Raw genomic sequence first — 23,974 nt, forward strand, 5'->3', positions numbered from 1 at the left:
TCCAATTTTCTGAGGAACTGCCAGAATGATTTCCAGAGTGGTTGTCCCAGCTTACAATCCCACCAACAATGGAGGAGTGTTCCTCTAAGAATGTTCTATCATCAGTTGGAAGCCAGGATTATATTCACTGATTTTTTTTCTTCCTCTTTTTCTTGGTTAATGGGTATTAATGAAAAATAGTGTTCCTAAGTTCTATAATAAGAATATTCTTTTGTGTTTCCTAAGGAGCTTGTATTAACAGCAGGGACTAAATTAACAGACAAGAACTAATGTTGTCTTAGCAGTGGATACACAAAATGGTCTCTGTTGATGAATGAAACCAACCCAGCATTTTGCCATCTCAGGGAAAGGTCATGCTTTAGAATGCCCTTCTTTTTTCTCAAGCTGTTCTTTCATAGTCTCTAATTTAAAAATTCATTACTGCTTATGAAGTTCATTTCATCACTGAAATCACAGAAATGGAGATTGAGAAATTAGCCTACACACATTTCCTTCTCTCCTTCTGTTTATCTTAGGAAAGCTGCTTCTAAGAACCACACACAAAGCCAATGTTGCTGTCTCCTGGAACATATGACTGGGTCTGGAATGCACAGAGAGGCACACAGTCCAAAATCTGGTACTAGGTGGGCAAAAAAGTGGGGGGACTGGGGCAAAGTGATAGCATGGTTTGGGTGGTACTTTGGGACCAAGTTTGCACATCCAGACAGCACTGAGGAGTCCTTTCCATGTAGAAACAATTAAAACATGGAAGGCTTAAACATATTTGTTCCAAAATTCCGTCATTTTCCTCCTTTAACTCCTCCACTGTATCTTCTCTCTGGTTATGATTTTAATACTTTTGATAAGACCAGGCCTTAGGGCTAGCTCTACTGTGAGTTTGCGATGAACTCTGACGTGAGCAGATGGTACTAGCCAGAGTCTTCTAAGGTCATTTTCTGCCACCGCAAACCATTTCTCATCTCTTCACTCATTTTGAGCAATATATTTAGAATATTTTACTTCATTAATTTTTTTAGATGTTTTCTCTGGTACGATATATTTTGTACAGTTGGAGGAATTTCCTGACTAGAGACTACAGTTGTTATTTTCCCACTGCTTTTATTACCTTCCCCAGTCTGGTGGAGGACAGGTTTTTAAAGTCTGTCCCTATGATTCTCTGGATTTCCCTGGTGTCTGCTGTTATGCCCCCTTTTCTTTCAGATTCTGTTAATTTAGATCTTGTGTCTTTTTAGGGAGTTTGGCTAAGGATTTGTCTATCATGTTGATTTTCATTGATTATTTGTATTGTTCTCGTTGTTTCTAATTTATTGATTTCAGCTCTTAGTTTGATTATTTCCTACCCTCTATACCTCTTGAATAATTACTTCTTGTTCTAGAGCTTTTAGGCGTGTGTTCAGTTGGTAGTGTGAGATCTCACTAATTTATTTATGCAGGTACTTTCCTCTTAGCACCACTTTTGCTGTGCCCCATAATTTGAGGTTGCTGTGTATTCATTTTCATTGACTCCTATAAAGTCTTTCTTTGTTTTTCTTTATTTTTATTTTGACCCGATTTTCATTGAGTCGAGAATTGTTCTGTTTCCATAAATGTGTAGGTTTCCTGTTGCTTCTGTTGTTGCTATCTACCATCTTTGGTCGTCTCATAGAACACAGGGTGGATGTGTCTACGTTTGTTGTTGTTGTACAGCAGAATGCTGGTATGTTTACTTTCCCGTGGGAAACTGTTCTTGGGAGTGGAGAGTGTATAAGCAGCTCTTGATTAAAACACAATTAAACACTAGTTTTTCTAATATTTGGACTTTTATAGCACATTTTTCTTAGTTCCAAATATATTTCCAATGCTATCTGCAAAAAAAATAAAATCTGCCAAATTAATGCAGTTTAGTTTATTCCTGGACAGCATATTACTAATTTGAATAAATAACAATGTTTTCCATTTACTGGTGAAAATCTACTCATATTCTCAGAGCACTGGTTTGTGTCATTGAGAGATCTCCCTAATGTGACTTTGGAAGAGCCTTTGCCTTCCAATGGTCAAGCATTAAAAGTGCTGAAAAATAATATTTATGCTAAAATAATATTGTGTGAAAATGATGGTTATGTTTTCAGGATCTTCCAATTGCTACACCCTTTCTCATGTCAATCCATATGAGTTCTTATCTATTTTTTTAAATAAAATACAAGACTTTGTGACTGTAAAAATACTGCAAAATTGCTATAAAAATGTACTGTTCAAATAGCCTTGAAAAAACCCATGTATACATGGTTGAATGAGCATGCCCAAGTAAATAATTATCTCACAGTCTGTATTCTTGGTGCAGACAAAACCAAGTAGAAATCAACTGATTTCTCACAACCCTTCAGCTGTGTAGAGGGAGGTCTCACGTCTTGGACCAAGTTGTTAGTCATGAGCTGCTTTTTACTCAAGAAAACTTAAGTGTAAGAAGCAGAGTCATCAGACCAAAACTAATCAGCTTTCCAAAGGAGCCATTTGCCAAGATGAGGCACTATCTAAAATATTTGATAATTTCAAAACTGAAGGGAAAAGAATATACTTGATTGTTCATAAAACTAACTCTTAAATGCAATAAATTTACAAGATCTTTTTATATAACCTAAGGCAAATGTATGGCATATTAAATTACAAATAGCTGGTTCTACTGAGTGGCTATATTTATGTGATTATATTGTGTTCTGAGTGGTTAGCTCTAGGGAAGATTGCCACAAATTGTGGAATGCTCAATTAAGACACAGATTGCTTATCTAATCACCTCCAATTTGAACTTTTTCTATAATTTTTAAGAGGATGGTTTAGAGATAAAGGAGGGATATAATACCCAAATTTAATTTTAGATAATATTTGGTTCACTTAATGTGAATCTTATTAATAATTTCTAAAAAAGCCTGCCCCACCCACAGTGGAATATTCATAAGTATCAGTGAACAGCATCAGTGCATAGCATCAGAACAACAACTCTCTTCTCAGCAGCTTCCTCTTCATGGTTCCTTTATCATAGTTACTTGATGGGACTGACATTGCTTGTGTAGCAAACATGATTCCTGCACAAAAGTTGAACATTGTGGAAAAGAAGACAGAAAGATTGTAAGTCCAGAGAAGTCCCTTAGAATTGATAGAGAAGGTTCCCCCATGATATCTCAATAACAGGGCTGCTTAAGGCCTGAAGAAGTATAATGCCAACAGACATACTGATATAGAAGGGGCAACTCTTAAAAGGTTCCACCTAGAGACAAAAATCTTCAGGCAGCTAAAAAAAAAAAGAGAGAAAGAAAGAAAGAAAGAAAGAAAGAAAAAAGAAAGAAAGAAAGAAAGAAAGAAAGAAAGAAAAAAGAAAATGCTGATAGTTGGTTAACAAGGCTTTACCTGGAATGAAACCACTCACTGTGCATTTAATATCAAGTGGTCAGCCCTGAAATCATATAAGGGAAAGTAACACTAAATGGGCCCGGCATGTCATATTTATATATTTAGGCACCTTTCACTTTGGACCTTTCCATTATTTCTCAGTGAATAACGACTTTCCAGGTATCAATATGAATTAAAATTCAAAGTTTACTTGCAAGTCCTAAAATTAGAACTTCAGCCTTTTCACCATTAAAAAAAAAAAAAAAAAAGACTCCCCTTTGCATGCTGTAGAAGACCTTTTCATAGCTACATGTTAAGTTATAACATTCATATTCTCTGCTCCAAAAAAATACAAATAATACTTAAAAATACTAATTAAATGTCATTAAGTCAGATGGTCAGGACTTCTTGTGACAACTTTGTAGTACCTGTACTATTTCTCATACTTGCTCTTGGTGAGGGCTGTGGGTGACAGTTCTGTTTATAGTCATTTTTATTTTTCTCTCTCCATGGCTGAAACAAAAGAACCCATGGCTTTTCTAAGGAAATGAGGTTATTTGATGCTGCCCTGATGTTAACTGAGGACAGGGCTGGATTTCAGCAGTATCGTGGGCTCTCCTGACTACTCCCCGTGCTCCAGACTTTGAATCGTGTTGACGTTCACAGGACTTATGGGAGGCCAATTTTGTGTCATGAAAAAAACTCAGTTTTTATAAATGTGCAGAGATAAATCATGGAAATAATTGTGTGGCTCTAATGGCTCACCTTTCCAACGGGGACGGGAAGTCCTCCAGGACACTCTACAGTCACGGCTGCTTCACTCTGCCCTATGATGGAGTGGCCCCTGCAGCAAGTGTTTCTGATGAGGAGGCCACCATTTTTCTTGGCAGCCTTTCCCTTCTCTGTCCATCACGAATCTTTCCAGACAGCAAAGCTTGTTTTCTGCAGCTGTGTTTGGCTGGATGGCCCCGTGGGGTTATCTTCCTAGCCTCATACTCATCAAACTTGATTATGTGTGTGCTATGAAGCTCTGATCAAAATCAGGCTTAGGGGAGAGAGTGAGAATGTTGTCAATTCCCTTAAAATCTCAGGAGGCAATGTAACACATTTTCCTCTTAGGTTAGGCTCAATAACTGTCACTTGCTTCTTACAAAAGAGTGACTGCTACCTTCACTTTTTGTCAGCACAGAAGCCCACAGTGACAAGCCAGCATCTCCAGGACCCAGTGGTGATTTCTCACCAGTGAGATTGCATCACTGTGGGGGTCCTGCTGTCACATGTTACATGACACATTGATTTGACCAGTACACCAAATGTTCCTGGCCTCACTTTCAAGCTCTGCTCCATTGGAAAACCATCCATAATTTTCTGGCTGCTGTCATTCTTGAATCTCTGCTTTCCAGCGCCTCTCATTCCTATTAAACATATGTGCTTCTGATTAGTTTTCTCTAGAGGTATTAACTTTTCAGCACTCTGTACAAGAAAACGTTTGAAGTAACTGGAACAATGGGCTCATCCTTACTTTGCTCCAGCCAGTTAGTCTCCTTGTACTTCGGAAAGAATTCTAGAAGAGGGATGGGAAAGTAAACAAAATAAGACTCCTCTTAAACTAAGCTTAAAACAAACCAAATTTGAGCCTTGGCATCATGAAAATACTGTTATTCAGTCTCAGGGGGAAAATGGCAATCTTACATTTTCCTGCATGTATTCTAATTGTCTGATTTTCCATACACTTTGAGAAACATATTTAATTGTAGTAGCACATGCCTGTTCTCTGAAGACTTAGGCAGAGTGGAGGTTGCTAAGTTCATAAAGATAAATGGTTTTCCTTCCTTTTCTTGCTTGTATCAGATTCTATTGTTACACCCTGTCTTCCAAAGACATTTTCTTCAGAGCACTTGGTATTCATCTTATGAATTTATAATTTTACAAATTTTATAAATTTCTTCTAAAGCCAAGGGCATCATGACTACCGACAAGTGAAACTATTTCGATTTCTCAAATGCTGTTTCTTTTTCCTCCAGGAAAGGACTTATAAAATATACATATACACTGACACACTTAATGCAGAAAGCAAACCACCATCTAAGAAATGTTTAAAAATGTGACTAATAATACAAAGCCTCATGAATTGAATTTACAGCAAATTTTTTTTTTTCTGTAGATTTATAGTGAAGTTTGAGGTTTGGCTTTTACACCTACAGTCAACACAGTGTCAAGTCTGTGATGAGAAAGAACGGCCAGTTCCACCAACACATGCGCTGTTGTAAAGGAGTCTGTGAGCACTTACTACTTACTGGACTAACTTCTGATGGAGGTAGAACTCCAATGGATCTCAACACAGACTGGTCACACTTACTCTGTAAGGAAGGCACTAAGCAGAAACTGGGGGAGGGGGGTGAGCAAATGGGTTTAGGAGACACATGGTTCCTGACATTGCACATCATTCCTGTATGTCATAGAGGGAAAGAAGGAAGTAAGACCGGAAGGGGATCAGGGAAAATGATCAGAATGTGGCGAGGCTAATTTCCTAACATGGGGGCCTGCCTCTTATCCAGTGCTAAAGGAATGGCTGCTAACTAAGAAAAAAAATGCCAGTGGCATGTTCTACGAAAAAGAAATAGTCCAAAGTTAAAAGGAGACCTACTCGGAGAATTAAATGAGAGCCCCCAAATCAGGAAGCTGTGCGGCATTCAGTGTCCCGAGAAGAACAGTAAATAGAAGGAAAGATCAGCAGTGAGCACCAGGCACTTGCTTCTTTTTTATCGCTGCCACAAAAATGGCAATTCTTGGTGCCGTTTATTCATCAAGCATTGAGCTACATCCAGGGCACTCTTCTCACCCTGGATGTAGGGGACTTGACAGAAACACAAGACAGTTGTTTTAGTGGCGTGGTTGGCCCCATAAGAGACCATAAAGAGTCTTCTGTGTCTTTCACGTTCTGTTTGGTGCTGGTACATTCTAAATATGTATAGACTCTTTTGCATGCTTTCATTATTATCCTATCATCTTGGAAGGACACTCATTTCCCAATGTATCTTCTGTGTGTGTGCGCGCAGGTGTGTGTGCATGAGCATATGTGAGTGTGCGTGAGTTCGTGCGTGCGTGTGTGTGTGTGTGTGTGTGTGTGTGTGTGTGTGTGTTATTCCTTGCATGCTACTGAGACTTGAATGTAAATGTGTTATTCTATTGCATGCACTTGAGACTTGAATGTAAAATGTCCCAGAACAACTACATTAGATATTTGGTCCCAGATGTTGTTGCTACTTTTAAAGACTGTAGAGCCTTTAGGAAGTAGACCCCTGGAAAAATGATGTCAGCAGAAGCATGTCTTGATGTTTTCTAGCCTTGCTCCACTTCCTGCCCAGTCTGGGCATCCTAACTGCAGGTATACTAGAAGAGCCTAGTGTCCCATGGCCTCACGTCTCCCCAACATGTCGTCCCAACTTCATTCTTCAATGAGAACTACATAAGATTATATTTTAAGTTTTTTTAATTCAGATATTTATATTCCTGAAATAAATTCAGTTTTGTCCTGATATATCATCTTGTTCAAGAATAACTGAAGTATCTTTGCTAAAGCATTTATTAGGATTTTTCTATATGTTTATGACTTAGTCTATGGTTTTCTTTCCTGTAATGTTCTTCATGAACTGGTGACCAATTTTACCTAATGATAGTATGCTGAATTTATAAAATTAAATTATTGAAATGGCATCTGTTTTCCAAAAAATGTAATGTTTTCTGTAGGACATATAATTAAGATTTTCTTAGCTCTTTGGTACAGTTTTCTGTTAAAACCTAGAATTTGTTTACAGTAAATATGGAGAAGATTTCCATTTACAAGTTCAGTTTATTTAAATCTCTGGCAATACAGAGTTTTCCATTTTGTTATGATTAACTTTTGTAAGAGTTTGTTTTTCTTCAAATTTATTTACTTGGCACGAATTTTCTAAGCTCTTAGAACAACTAATTCAAAATGTGTCTACTGGAGGTTTTCAGTGACTGGGAGGTGGATGGGTATAAGCTCACTGTCACTACTGAACTTGCTTCTGTCTATCCATTTAGTTTCCTTTTGTAAGACAGGGTAATGCTAAAAACCGAAGGCTAGATTTTAACTTGCTACTGTCCTCTCTTGGTTTTCAAGTTACTGGGCTTACAGGTGTGAGTCACCTGCAATTCCATTCACCTGAGTCTAGTGGCTACTCTAAAGACCTTAGCTTGTTAGACCCAGTATTAATTAATATTCTTGCTCTCAGACCATGAAAGATCTTCCAGAAGTAGTCAACCTTGTCTCTGACCTTCCAACTTAGATGCTATTATTTTAAATTTCGTCAGAAAAAAATAGAACTTTCACTTTATGATAATTAACTTGCTGATTATTTCCTAGACTGAAAGTTATTTTTGCTAAAAGCTTGAAAATTATCCTACCATTGACTTTTATTTCTTGTTTTTGTGCAAAGAACTGTCAGTCAAAATTTTACTCCTTTAAAGGTACTCTTTAGGAGGCTAAAGAGATAGCTCAGTTGTTAGGAGCACTTGGATGCTCTCCCAGAGTTCCCAGATTCATTCCCAGCACACACATGATGGCTCATAACTGTCTGTAACTCCCCTTCCAGGGAATCTGACACCCACACAGAGACATAGGAGCAGGCAAAATGCCAAAGTAATCTTTCTGAATATGTCTTTCTCTTATTTTGTGTAGCTTCTCTATAATATTTTTATTGATTTTCTATAATATTTTCCTTTTATTTGAGATTTTTTGGGAGGAATTTTAGCCCTATAGATGGGCCTGTCAGTTTTAAATATTTCTTTGTCTTTATAGGTAATGCTTTGTTCAGTTTCTATCTTTCTATCAGGAATCCAATATAATCAAAATTAATCTGGTCACTATATTCTCTAACTCACCTATCATATTTTCTTTTCAACCTCTGTATTTCATTCTGGGTATTTCCTTTTGACTTTCCCTCATCTCCCTAATATTTTCTCATAATATTTCATCAAACCAATTCTTAGACTATCTGAGTTACAAACTGGGTAAGAAAAATATTATTTAAACAATAGATATAACTTGGTAAAGAAGGGCCAATTATTAATCTCAGTGACTCCGTCAGTTACTGAATACGTTACTGTGGTGTGTATATCAAAGTCCCTCTCTCTACCTTTCTCTCTTAAGCATGTTCCTTACTTAAGAACTGTAGACCCAAGGCTCTAGCAAACAAAGCTTTCTTGAACTCTCACCTGTAATTCTTCCCAAATATGTCAAACTTCACATATTAGATAGGAATAGTCTCTCTCACTCAAATCTTCTGTTCCCAGAGTCTTCTTATTAGTAAATACAATCACCATGGACATATTTATCTTGTCAAAATCCACAAGTAGTTTTTAATGTTCCTAACATCTAAACATTAGCATCTGTCTGCCCCTAAATATGACCTATTCCACTTTAAAAAACTGTTGTGAATCATTTGCTTGAATCATTATAGAATCCACTGTTGGTCTGCCAATGAAACTAATTTCTCCTCCTCCTACTTCAAAGCTTTCTCTACTGCCTCTTCTCCTGTTGTTACTTTTGTTGTGTCTCTACTCTGAATTAAAGGCCTCTTTTTAGAATCTGATAGCTCTGACCTCTTGTGACTGATAGTCATAGTGTTTTGCTTTCTCAGTGTATCCAGACATAATATGGTATTGCCTCTTGCTTCTTAAACTTTTCTCCTTTCTTCGTACTATTTGTTGGATTTATGCTGGATCCTTCCAGACCAATACACTTTGGTAACGTGGCATTATTATTATTTTCTCAGTCTTTCTTTACTGTTATTGACGCAACAGTTTATAAATAAATTTTTATATAGTACTTCCTCACAACCTAATATAAAGTAGCGATCTCCGGTGATATTCTTAATTACCATTTTTTCTTTATGCTACTAAATAAGAATTTATTAATTTTTTTTTCTGCTACACTTTCAGAGCCAACAGCTATATATTGTATTTCCCAAGCTCACAAAACCAGAGCCTGGTTTGGTATAGAGTAGACACATCAGGTTGGCTTGGGTCACAAGTTTTTTTTTTAATTGAACAATTTTATTGAAAAAAACAAAGATAAATGTACATATTTTAAGTATTTTTGCATAAAAGTATACGAATACATTTTTGTCAGTACTTAGATTTTTTTTAAAGTTTTGATAGTGTGCACTAAAATCTTACTATGATTTTAATGAGCATAAAGTACATGTAAAACAAGATGTAAACTGAAATTAGTCAACGTTTTCTTGCTGTGTAAAGATAAAGCATAATGGTTTTTCATTTTCTTTTTTATTTTTATTTTTTTGGCCTTTGTTTTTTCTTGAACTTCATATAGTCTGTGAGTTGTTTCTGGGGTGTTCAGAGCTTTCTGGGGTTAGTATCCCATTATCAGTGACTGCATATTATGTCTGTTCTTTTGTGACTGGGTTATCTCACTCAGGATGATATTCTCCAGATGCATCCATTTTCTTAAGAATTTCATAAAGTCATTGTTTCTGATAGCTGGATAGTACTCCACTGTGTAAATATACCACAATTTTTGTATCCATTCATCTACTAAAGGACATCTGGGTTCTTTCAAGCTTCTGGCTATTATAAATAAGGCTGGTATGAACATCACGGTGCATGTGTTTGTGTTGTATGTTAGAGCTTCTCTGGAGTATATGCCCAGAAGTGGAATAACTGGGTCTTCAGGTAGTACTATATCCAATTTTCTGAGAAATCACCAGACTGATTTCCAGAGTGGTTGTACCAGTTTACAACTCCACCAGAAGTGGAGAAGTATTTCTCTTTCTCCAAATCCTTGCCAGCATCTGCTGTCATCTGAACTTTTGATCTTAGTCATTCTGGATGGTGTGAGGTGAAATCTCAGGGTTGGTTTGATTTGCATTTCCCTGATGGCTAATGATGTCGAGCACTACCTTAGATGCTTCTCAGCCATTCTATATTCCTCAAGTGAGAACTTTTTGTTTAGCTCTGTACCCCATTTTTTAATAGGATTGTTTGATTCTCTGGTGTACTTGTTTGTCAGCTGTAGAAGTTCTCTGGTGGAATTTTTGGGGTCACTTACATCCACTATCATGTCATCTGCAAACTGATGCTTTCACTTCTTCCTTTCCAATTTGTATTCATTTGATTTCCTTTTGTTGTCTATTGCTCCAGCCAGGACTTCCAGTACTATGTTGAATAGGTAGGGGGAGAATGGGCAGCCTTGTCTAGTCCCTGAGTTTGGTGGGATTGCTTCAAGTTTCTCACTGTTAAGTTTGATGTTAGCTATTGGTTTGCTGTATATTGATTTTATTATGTTTAGGAATAGGCCTTGGATTCCTATTCTTTCAAAGACTTTTAACATGAAAGGATGTTGAATTTTGTCAAATGATTTCTCAGCATCTAGTGAGATGACTACGTGGTTTTTTTCTTTGAGTTTTTTTATATGATGGATTACGTTGATAGATTTCCTTATATTAAACCATCCCTGCATCCCAGGGATGAAGCCTACTTGATCATGGTGAATGATCATTTTGATGTGTTCTTGGATTCGGTTTGCAAGGATTTTGTTAAGTATTTTTGCATCAATGTTCATAAGCGAGATTGGTCTGAAGTTCTCTTTCCATGTAGGGTCTTTGTGAGGTTCAGGAACAAGGGTTATTGTGGCATCAAAAAATGAGTTAGGTAGTGTTCCATCTGACTCTATTTTGTGGAATAGATTGGAGAGTATTGGTATTAGGTCGTCAATAAATGTCTGATAAAATGCTGCACTGAACCCAACTGGACCTGGGCTTTTTTTGGTTGGGAGGCTTTTGATGACTGCTTCTATTACTGTAGGTGTTATGGGATTATTTAGATGGTTTACCTGGTCCTGGTTTAACTTTAGTATCTGGTATCTGTCTAGAAATTCATCCATTTTCTCCAGATTTTCCAGCTTTGTTGAGTATAGGCTTTTGTAGTAGGATCTGATGGATTCTTGAATTTCTTCGGTTTCAGTAATTATGTCTCCATTTTCGTTTCTGATTTTGTTAATTTGGATACTCTTTCTTTGCCCTCTAGTTAGTCTGGCTAAGCATTTATCAATCTTGTTAATTTTCTCAAAGAACCAACTCTTGGTTTTGTTGATTCTTTGAATGGTTCTTTTTGTTTCTATTTGGTCAATTTCTGCTCTGAGTTTGATTATTTCTTGCTGTCTACTCCTCTTGGGTGTCTCTGTTTCCTTTTATTCTAGAGCTTTCAACTGTGCTGTCAAGTTGCTAGTGTATGCTCTCTCCAGTTTCTCTTTGGAAGCAATCAGAGCTATGAGTTTTCCTCTCAGTACTGCTTTCATTTCATCCCATAGGTTTGGGTATGTTGAGTTTTTGTTTGCATTAAATTCTAGAAAATCCTTAATTTCTTTATTTCTTCTTTGACCATGCTATTGTTTAATAGAGCATTGTTTAGTTTCCATGTTTATATGGGCTTTTTGTTGTCTTTGTTGTTATTAAAGACCAGCCTTAGACCATGGTGATCTGATAGGATGCATGGGAGTATTTCAATCTTCTTATATCATTGAGGCTTGTTTTGTGACCAATTATATGGTCAATTTTGTAGGTGTGGTGAGGTGCTGAAAAGAAATTGCATTCTTTGGTTTTAGGATGAAATGTTCTGTAGATGTCTATTAATTCCAATTGGTTCATAATCTCTGCTAGTTTCATTGTGTCTTTGTTCAGTTTCTGTTTCCATGCTCTATCCATTGATGAGAGTGGGGTGTTGAGGTCTCCCACTATTTTTGTGTGTGGTCCAATGTATTTTTTGAGCTTTAGTAGGGTTTCTTTTATGAATATGTGAGCTCTTGCATTTGGAACATATATGTTAAGGATTGAGAGTTCTTCCTGACAAATTTTCCCTGTAATGAGTAAAAGTGTCCTTCCTTATCTTTTTTGATAACTTATGGTTGAAAATCTACTTTATTTGATATTAGAATAGCTACTCCAGCTTCTTTCTTGGGGCCATTTGCTTGGAAGTTTTTTCCCCAACCTTTTACTCTGAGATAGTGTCTATCTTTGTCTCTGAGAAGAGTTTCCTGTGTGCAGCAAAATGCTGGATTTTGTTTATGTATCCAGTCTGATTGCCCATGTCTTTTTATTGGGGAATTGAGTCTATTTATGTTAACAGATATTAAGGAATAGTGGTTGCTGTTTCATGGTATTTTTGCTTTTAGGGGTAGAATTGTGCCTTTGTGTCTTTCTTCTTTTGGTTTTCTTGCTTAGGTATTTTCTTGTTTGTACTAGGATGTAGTTTCCCTCCTTATATTGGGTTTTCCACCTATAGTTCGTTGTAGTGCTGGGTTTGTGGTCAGATATTGTGTAAATTTAGTTTTTTCCTGGAATATCTTGGTCTCTTCATCTATGGTGATTGAGGGTTTTGCTGGGTATAGCTGCTTGGGCTGACACTTGTGTTCCCTTAGGGTCTACATAATATCTGTCCAGGATCTTCTAGCTTTCATAGTCTCTGTTGAGAAATCGTGTGTGATTTTGATTGGTCTGCCTTTATATGTTACATGACCTTTTTCCCTTACTGCTTTTAGTATTCTTTCTTTGCTTTGGGCACTTGGCATTTTGACTATTATGTGTCGGCAAAAATATCTTTTCTGGTAAAGAAGTTTTCTTCTACGATTTTGTTGAAGATATTTACTATGCCTCTTAGTTGATATTCTTCCCACTCTTCTATTCCTATTATTCTTAGGTTTGGTCTTTTTATTGTGTCCTGGATCTCCCTGATATTTTGGGTTAGGAGATTTTTGACTTTTGCATCTTCTCTGACTGTTTTGTCTATGTTTTCCATGTTGTCTTTGGCTCCCGAGATTCTCTCTTCCATCTCTTGTTGTCTGTTGGAGATGCTTGCATCTGTGACTCCTGATTTCTTTTTTGATTTTCTACCTGCAGGATTGTCCCTTTTAGTGTTTTCTTCATTGTTTCCATTTCCATTTTAAATTCCTTCTTTCATTCCTTCATCTCTTTGGTTCTGTTTTCCTCTAGTTCTTTGAGTGTTTTTTTTTTTTTTTTTTTTTTTTTTTTTTTTTTTTTTGTTTCCTAGTTAAAAGCTTCTATTTCTTTATGCTTGTCCTCCCATTCTTGTTTAAGGATCTCCGTCATCATCTTGAGGTATGATTTCAGGTCTGAGTCTTCTTTTTCTGGAGTGTTTGGCATTCCACTGTTTGCTTTAATGGGAGATCTGGGTTCTGGTGCTGCCAGGTTGTCTTGGTTTCCATCTGGTAAGTTCTTTTGCTTTCCTCTTGCCATCTTGTTGTCTGAGCTTATATGCGGTCTCATTGTCAGTGATTGTTTCCTGTCTCTCCCATGTACCTGGCCTGTGTCACTGGATCTCCACTGTTCCAGGTGGCAATGGGTCACTAGTTTTTGAACAAATGGAGGATCTCCAAATTCCTCTTTTGTGAAAACTAAGCCCTCCTCTGCTCCCTTGTCTACATGTTATTTTAATATTCCCTTTATTGGCTGTGACTGCACAGGTACAATGATCTGTTCATTAGCATTCTTATCGTGTCCCAGTATTTAACAGATTCAATTACTTCTTGTTTCTCCATTATAAATGAATGTTAGGACATTATCATTCTACATAATGCTACCTCAGAAACAGCTACACTTACTTTTAATATTTGAAGCAAGTTGTTTACTGGGTTTACATTGAAAATAAAAACAGGATTTCTATTACTTACCTCGAAACCAACTAAGATGAACTGGATTTTCAGACCAGGGGCCTTGGATGACTCCATACATTGTCAGTATTTTACAGTTGATTTTCATAGTAGGCTCTTCTCTTTCTTTGTCAAAACAAGGTTTTCCCTCCTCACCTCCCTCTTATAAGAAGATGCCAAAAGGAAAAATACTGTGAGTCACAGGAAATGAAAAGGCAGTGCCTCCAATATTGGGATGAGATGACTGCTCTTCTCATTTAACAGAATTCTCATTTCCTGTCCTGAATCATGTCTTACCATTGAAATAAAAACAACTGTGCTACTAGCCAAGGGTGTGTTAGATATGCGTGTGCATGTGGGAGAGTAGATGATGGAAGGGACTAGAAAACGAGACAGGATGAGCCTCTTGATTATTCCCTTCATGGATTTATATTTTAGTTAAGGTGGTAGGAGAGGGTAGGAGGGAGTGAGAATTCTGGATTCCCGTGATACTTGTGGTGTTTATAGTGAGGATTAGGACGCAGAGCCAGTGAGCTCTTCTGTGGTTGGGATGACATTAGTAAGTAATGGAAGCAACTGGATATTGGAAACCAGATGATGAGGCTAGGGCCTCAACTTCTCATCTTTGATGATTCTTTCTTATAGATTCAGCCCTAGGGTTGTTATTTAGGGCTTCCAGTGAAGATGCTAGCTAATTTTTGAGGGGTTGTTGTTCTTTTTGTTAATCTGTTTGAACAGAAAGGTAGCAAAGATAGATGAGAAGAAAACGTGGCAGCCAATAAAAGATAGTGCCAAACATACTACAGATACATTTTAAAAATGTCAGATTTAATTCAAAAAATGTTAATTTATCATTATCCAACAGTCATTATTCTTGTTGTTTGAAAAATAAATCTCTCAAGATGATTTGACAAAATGCCTGAGTGATACTGGGGCCTAAAGAGAAAGATCTATTGGTAAAGAGCTTGTCCTGCAAACCCCAAGACCCGAGTTCACTCCAGCATCCACATAAAAGTATGAATGTGACTGTGTGTGCCTGTCACTTCAGTACTGGGGAAGCAGAAGCAGGAGTACCCCTCTGGACCACTGATGAGCTAGCCTATCCTCACTGAGGAACCCAGTGTCCAAGTGAGAGACCCCATCTGAAGTAAAAGCCAATTAACTCGCTCCTGAGTTCTAATATCAGAGGCTGAATTTTGGCTTCTATGTGCAGACACACAAACAAAGTCCACTGGAATTAATGATCTCTTTACAATGTAACCAAACTTCATTGATTTGTTATAGCAAAGAAAATGGAGAATTTTGGTTTCTACCTTTCATATTTTATGGAAGAGATTTTTTGGGACCTTAGTTCCTAACGTGTCAATAAGGTTCAGGTCTGAATGGTCATCCCACCTTTTCAGAAACCATGCTTTTCAGTGGCTCCTCATATTCTTTTACTTATAGATTACCCTCATTAGAATCTTTTAAGTTGAGAGGTCATGTTAGTGTATTTTTCCATTAAATATTAAAGTCAGTATAACAAAATCTCCATTGACCATACAAAGGAGACTTTTGTTCTTGGCAAAAATGTGAAAAGGAGGTGAGTTGAGAATCAATGTCTCACCCATCAAGTAGAGAGGCAGTTTGACAAGTGAAATGAAGGATGGTAAATTAATAAAGATGATCATGATGCCTTTTCTGGGGATGGGCCAAGATTTTCATGGTTCTTCCTTGCCATTGTGGTGATTATCTAATGTCACAACACTGGGGAAGTCACTTACAATGTATCTGGCATTGCACAGAAGTCAGACATTATCTGCCCATCCCTGCACTATCTATCTTACACCAAGATAGTTTCAGACAGTCTAACAGAAGAAGGGATTCTGCCCTTCAGGCACCGATGGACTAGACTATGTTCTGAATTGTTTCAATTTTACATAAAATCTAGCTACACTTCTAGGACTTTGTCATGGTTAGAATTACATGCAGAGTGGCTCATTAAAGTCACCTGACTGAATATTAGAGCTCTTGTTTCAAACAGGAATACTTACAGTGATCTTTCAGTTCAACTAGTTTGCAACTTTAGTAGCGTTCCTCATGAGTCTGTTCAACTGTATAGCACTTTCTTCTATAGATGCACTGGATGCTTTAATCATATCCTGGGATGCTAGATAATTAGATGGTTATTTACTGCATAAACATAAAGGATTCTGTGAAGTTGTTGGCATTTCTCATTACACAAAAATTCATCAAGTGTTGGGAGGACTCATGAAAATTCTAATGTCCAGGTACTTGGTTAAAACATACAGAGAGACTCCTTGTCTCTCTCATTTCTTATACACTCAATCTTGGTTACTTTTGCCTATGGAATATCCTGGCTTAGGAGTTCTCTTAGTCAGCTTCCTATTGCTGTGAAAAAAACCTCTTGAGGTAATCGATTTAAACCAAAAGAAGGTTTACCTTGGCTCTTGGTTTCAGTGGTTTTGTTATGATTACTTGTATCTATTTCTCTGGGCCCCAGAAGCGCAGTATATCACCATGGAATAATGTGGGAGAGGGACCTATTAATTCCATGGTGGCTGAGAAACAGAGAGAGACAGAAACAGACTGAAGTCTCAATTAAATAAAAAGGTGTGCTTCCTGTCCTCTTACTGTCAGCACAGTCCTGGGCCCTACTACATCCAAGGAGCCTGGAATGCCAGTGGGAAATCCTTTAACACTGGCATTCAGGCACTAATTAAGGCCCAAACTATACCTCATATACCTATGTTTATTCCACCAGTATCCAAAAGCACATAGTTAAAAAAATCAAAATCAGCTTAGGTGCCACCAGTGGAAGAATGGATAAAGAAAACAGGACCCACACACACACACACACACACACACACACACACACACACACACACTGGAATAACAAACCACCAATAAAAACAAAATGTCTAGTGTTTTCTCTCATGGAATTTGGACAACAGGACCATAGGAAAGTGGGTTGTCATATAATGCAGAGCTTGGGTAAGATCTTGGACCAGAACAGAGTTCATAGGGGATTCAGTGTACAGGTTCTTTAATATCATGTGCATTAATAGATTTCTAAGCACTGTATAAGCCAATTACCATTCCTATTAAGCAATAGCAATGTGTATTATATGAATGCTTCTGTACTTCATCATTTCGTATTGGTCATATTGGAAACATTTTGTCAGCCACTTTTCAGCATCCTTCTCTTGCTAAGTTTGAAATTTCTCTCTTACAAAACAGCAAAGCTTTCATTTTATATTCTAATACTTATTTTTTACATCACTTATTCCTTATTGACTTTACTCTGCCAAAAATAAATCAACTCATATGTTACTTAAATTTTGCAAAAATATGGCCTGGCCTGAGAAAACATATTTTCCCCAGTATACTGCGAATCCTGAAATCATTACAAATTTAATCCAAGTGCATAAACAGCAGATAAGTCTGTTATCATCATCTAAAAGTGCATAACATCAGACCTTTATTTTCCTTATTGCCTTCTCCTAGAGCATCTTGAGTTCTACAGGAGAACCAAACTTGCCTTGTCCACTCTTGGCACACAGTTTCTATTCTGTCTCACAGCACATAGTAGGCTGTTGATAAATGTTTGCCAAATATATTTTCTTACTAAAAAAAAGGTTTTGAATGAAGTTTGTGTTGTGATAAATATCTGGGTAGAGGATAGAAAAGTGAATGTCTCTAAGCTTATGTGTCCTTGTAGTTTAAGTAATTTGAGGTAAGAAGAAAGATAAAAATTTTTCAAAATAAGTAGATATATAAGGAAATATGTTGTATGCTTGGTGCCAATAACTGCTGAGAAGAACAAAGGAGCAGCTGAAGATGCCCAAATGTGGCACAAAAGAAAGGAAGGGAGGTGTGTCTTAGGGAGGGAAGTCAGTGAAGGTGTCTCTGATCACGTCACTGGGAAAGGAAACAATGCTAGATGTCTGTTAAATCCATTTGGTTTATAACCTCTGTTAGTTCCATTGTGTCTCTGTTCAGTTTCTACTTCCATGATCTGTCTATTAACGAAAGTAGTGTGTTGAGGTCTCCCACTGTTATTGTGTGTGGTGCAATATATGCTTTGAGCTTTAGTAAAGTTTCTTTTATGAATGTGGGTGCTCTTGCATTTAGAGACTAGATGTTCAGGACTAAGAGTTTATCTTGATAGATTTTTTTCCTTTGATGAGTAAAACGTGTCCTTTCTTATCTTTTTTGATAACTTTTGGTTGAAAATCTATTTTATTTGATATTAGAATGACTATTCCAGCTTGTTTCTTGGTACCATTTGCTTGGAAATTTTTTTCCAGCCTTTTACTCTGAGGTGGTGTCTTTCTTTGTCACTGAGAGGAGTTTCCTGTATGCTTCAAAATTATGGGTTCTGTGTATGTATCCAGTTTGATAGTCTATGTCTTTTTATTGGGGAATTGAGTCCATTGATGTTAAGAGATATTAAGGAATCGTGATTGTTGCTTCCTGTTAAATTTTGTTAAAGGTAGAATTATGTTCCTGTGCTTATCTTCTTTTGCTTTCGTTACAAGAAAATTATTTTCTTGCTTTTTCTAGGAAATAGTTTCCCTCCTTATGTTGGAGTTTTCCATCTATTTTCCTTTGTATGACAAATATGGATCTGTGGATAGATATTGTATAAATTTCGGCTTGTCACAGAATATCTTGGTTTCTCTATCTATGGTAATTTAGAGTTTTTCTGGCTATAGTAATCTTGGCTGGCATTTGTGTTCTCTTAGGGTCTGTATGACATCTGTCCAGGATCTTCTAGCTTTCATAATCTCGGTTGAGAAGTATGGTGTAATTCTGGTGAAAGGTCTACCTTTATATGCTACTTGTCCTTTTCCCCTTACTGCTGTTAATATTCTTTGTTTTTGTTTGTTTGTTGTTTTGAACATTTGGTGTTTTGACTATTAGGTGTCAGGACAAGTTTCTTTTCTGACCCAACCTATTTGGAGTTCTGTAGGTTTCTTGTATGTTCATGGTCATCTTGTATTCTGCTGGTGATGCTTGTGTCTATGACTCCTGATCTCTTTCCTAGGTTTACTATCTTTAGGGTTGTCTCCCTTTGAGATTTCTTTATTGTTTCTATTCAACTTTTAGATCATGGATGGTTTTGTTCAATTCCTTCACTGGTTTGCTTTTTTTCCCTGTAATTCTCTAAAGGGTTTTTGTGTTTTTTATTTCTGCTTTAAGGGCTTCTTTTGTATTTCTTTAAGGGAGTTAGTCATGTGATTTTCAAAGCCCTCTATCATCAACATGAGGTATGATTTTAAATCCAAATCGTATTTTTTTCCCAGTGTGTTGGGATAGTTGCTACTTGCTTTGGTAAGAGAATTGGGTTCTATGTTGCCAGGTTCTCTTGGTTTCTGTTGCTTAGGTTCTTAAAATTGCCCCTTGCCATCTTGTTATCTGTAATGTTAGTTGAGCTTGTTTTCTCTGACTGGAGCATGTCCTCAAGCTGTATTGATCTGTAGATCAATCATGATGAAAACTGCATGCTATATGTACAGAGACAGGCAGGTGGATCAATGGAATAGAATTGAAGACCCTGAAGTGAACCCACACAACTATAGTCTCTTGATATTTGACAAAGGAACTAAAAACATTCAGTGGAAAAAAAGACATCATCTTCAACAAATTGTGCTGGTTCAACTGGCAGTCAGCATGTAGAGGAATGCAAATTGATCCTTTCTTGTTTCCTTGTACAAAGCTCAAGTTCAAGTGGATCAAAGACCTCCACATAAAATCAGATACACTGAAACTAATAGAACAGGAAGTGGGGAAAAGGTTAGAACACACAGGAAAAGGGAAAATCTCCTGAACAGAACACCTATAGATTATGCTCTAAGATCAAGAATCAACAAATGGGACCTCATAAAATTGCAAAGATACTGTAAAGCAAAGGACACTGTCAGTAGGACAAAATAGCAACCAACAGATTGGGAAAATGTCGTTACCAATCTTACATCTGATAGAGGGCTAGTATCAAATATATACAAAGAACTCAGGAAGATAGACTCCAGAAAATCAAATAATTCTTTTAAAAAATGTGGTACAGAGCTAAACAAAGAATACTCAACGGAGGAACATCAAATAGCTGATAAGCACCTAAAGAAATGCTCAACATCCTTAGTCATCAGGGAAATGCAAATCAAAACAACCCTGAGATTCCACCTCACACCAGTGAGGATGGCTAAGATCAAAAACTCGTGTGACAACAGATGCTGGTGAGGGTGAGGATGAGGAGAAAGAGGAACACTTTTCCATTGTTGGTGGGATTGCAGGCTGAAACAACCACTCTGAAAATCAGTCTGGTAGTTTCTCAGACTGGACATAGTACTGCCTGAGAACCCAGCTATACTGCTCCTGGACATATACCCAAAAGACTAGAATTGTTGGGACCAAAATAGAGATGAGTTATTACATCATTGAAACTTGTATAAGAAGGTGTTTTGATGTAGTTTATGTAGTTTATGATCAAATATTACCTGAAGTAATAGAACCTTATTTGGGTGAGACATTGATTTCCCAGGTCAAAGAAGTTTTTCCAAAATTTGTTTATTTATTTGTGGGCACGTAACATTATTTCTTTCCTGCAAAATGTGTCTTAAAATAATATATTAATAAGCACTAATTTTGAGCAAAAGCTACAGTTGTTTTTAAAACTATTTTTAATTGAAAATGGATTTGTATTACAAAATCAGTCCATAAGGAAAAAAATTAGTTGTTATACTCAGATGGAGAAAAAAACTCAAGAAGAGATTTGTGTTCTGGGACTCACGAAATAGCCACACTTGTCTGTGCATTTTACTTGGTCTACATGGTCTCACTTGCTCTGTGTGTTCTCTTGGAGTAGGCAGTTTTTTATTCACAGGCAGTGGGGATGAGTCATCTCATCCCTTTTGGGTATTGAAATATCTTATTTTATTCAGGAAACTTTTCTATTTACCAGACAGTATTAGACATTATTGTCTACTTGGAATTTGTCTAGGGAAAAAATCCTTAAGTAAATATTTCAGCATTGCTCATACTAAGCTTACGTACACATTTGACTAGAGAAATCTGAACTTGATGAGGCATCTGTTCTATGACTTCAGTAACAGATTATCATGGAGTAAATGATTTAAACAAAAGAATTTTATTCAGGAGAAATTAAAGGTCAAACATAGGCAGGGTTGACTCATTCGTTTTTTAACTTTTTTTTTTTTTTTTTAGAATTTCATGCTTGAGTATTATAATTATATCATTCCAACACTCTATCTCTTTCTGTGTGTCCAAACTCCATCTCAAATTAATGATAAGTATTTTTACTACAATTTCTCCCTAAAAGTTTGTGTGTGTGTGTGTGTGTGTGTGTGTGTGTGAGAGAGAGAGAGAGAGAGAGGGGGGGGGCAGAGAGACAGAGAGACAGAGAGACAAAGAGAAAAATGGGCTCAGTTCAGTCAGTGTTTCTCCTATGTGTATGTTTATTGCAGCTACTTATGATTAGATAAACTATTGGACTCATCCATGAGAAGAACTTATGTTCCTTCCCTCTCTCACTATTAATTTCTCAACCATTAATAGGCTATGGTTTTTTCATTCAGGAAGAAGACCTTGTGAGAGTTCCCTCATTCATGTTGGCATGTCAACTGGTGTTGTCCTTGTACACATCATGTTAAGGCAACCATATTTTTGACATTTCATGGGCACAGAATCCCTGTTATGAATAGAAGATGCTATGTTCTCTGGCTCTTATAATCTCTCTACTTCCTTACCCACTGTTCCTTGAGTTTTAGGTGGTAGCCATATATAGATGTATTAGCTGGGGTTTGGTAGCCCATAGTCTGCTTTTCTCTATATTTTGATCAGTTGCAGATTTCTGTAATAGTTGTTATTTGCCATGAAAAGAAGCTGTTTTGATTTGGGGTGAGAGCTACACTTCTCTATGAGTACAAGGAAAAATATTTAGAATACATTGGAAATTTTACTGGCTTACAAAGCCTTCTAGCTGAGATTATACATTTCTTGAAATCTGATATATTTTAGTAACTTTTCTCTAGCTTTTTAAATGTTTACACAGTATTAAATCAGAAGTTAGTACTTCAGGAATATGCTTATCAATATATAGTAACATCTATGCCTTTGGATATTTTAAGTTTGTAATATAAATTATAAAACTCCTATTAAGTAAAGTTTAGAGTGGATTCCAGTTCTTCTCTTTGTCTGCAGAATGATCTTACAAAAGACAGCTTCCAAAAGCCAAAGTTTTCTTGTTAGTAAAATGTGATACCATTAAACCTGTTGTTATGGCCTAGAGAAACGACTCAATAAAGAAGAGTTTACTCTGCTCTTGCTGGCCTATAATTCTAGCTCCAGGGGATCCAATGATCCAATCCCCTTTTCTGAACTTTACAGTACCTGTACTCACACACACAATTAAAAGTAGAATAAATACATTAAATGACACGAAATAGTCATGAAGGTTTAGTAAAGTGCAATATTAAATAAAGTGAATATATTAACTAGCCCATGATTCAATCATAGGCAACTAGGTATTAACTCCACCTGTCAATAATCTTAAATGCAGAATGTGTCATTTATTAATGTCATATGGAATGTGGAGAACTTCAGTGTATGATTGTAGAAGATAAATTCATAGCTGGGATCCTGCCTCAGTTAAGTGCTTTTCCCTGTTTGCAAAACCTTACATTTAGAAAATAAATAGTTTCTTTACGTATCCTCAAAATCATTTTCCCCCACAATGGACTTCATCATGCTTTATTATCACAGAGAAGGTTGGCTTATCATATGCTAAGCAATTCAGTTAAGGATGGCAAGAACTTGTAGATCTTTTAGACTGAGTTGTAAAAATTCCAGGACTGGGCAGTGTTACTGAATTCATGACTAATGGAGGAGTGGTACTAGGTTTAACTCTGTGGAAATAAACAACTTCACATTGAAGGGAATTTTACAAAACAATTTATCTGTGTCCTTTAAAATGCCAATGTCAAGAATAGCAACAGAAAATCCATTTAGAATAAGCTGGCTTGACAAAAAAAGTAGAATACATTGCATTGCATTTAGAAATTTAATTAAGAAAAAAGACAATAAATTTGCTGCAACAAATGATATAGGACAATGGGCAGCATTTGGCATGGGACCTTGGCTTTTAACATTGTATCAATGTCAGATAGACCTTTGGAATCTTGTTTCTATTACATTTCTTGTTCATGAAATGTTCACATATTAAGCTTAGTGGTAGTGTCTTACTGAAGACTTGTCACAGATAGAGCTCTTAGGGACAAACTGACTAACCAGCTCCTTAGGAAGTCGAGGAAGCAGAATTGACTGCTGAGACCTGTCATAGCCAGAAACTCATCTCTTGACAACAGGACATTTGGAACTTCAGTGACCTTTGCTAGAGAATTTTCTGTCACTCACTCTTAAGCCATAACATAAAAATTAAAATGGAATCGAGAATGCAAAGAAGCAAGAACAAAGTCACTCAGGTAGGCAAACTACTTCATATCTGTTTCATCTAATGACAATGACACTGTCCTCAGTCTTTCTATGACTGACTTTTTGATTTAAAAAGTGAAATGATTCACTGGGTAAAGTGCTTGTCTCGTGAGCATGAGAAACTGATTTTGATCTCCAGCACCCAAATAAAAAGCCAGATGTGGTGGCGTATGCCTGTCATCCTAGAGCTGTGGCAGCAGAGGTAAGAGCTCACAGTATAGCTGAATTAGTTCAGGGGAGAGACTGTGTCCAAAGCTGCATGGAAGGAATTGAGGAAAACGATTGATGCTGACCTCTGACTTACACACACACACACACACACACACACACACACACACACACTATACACACCATCACACACAATCTCTCACACACACCATCACACACACA

Source organism: Micromys minutus, assembly GCF_963924665.1.
Source record: "Micromys minutus genome assembly, chromosome: 20".
Taxonomy (NCBI): Eukaryota; Metazoa; Chordata; class Mammalia; order Rodentia; family Muridae; genus Micromys; species Micromys minutus.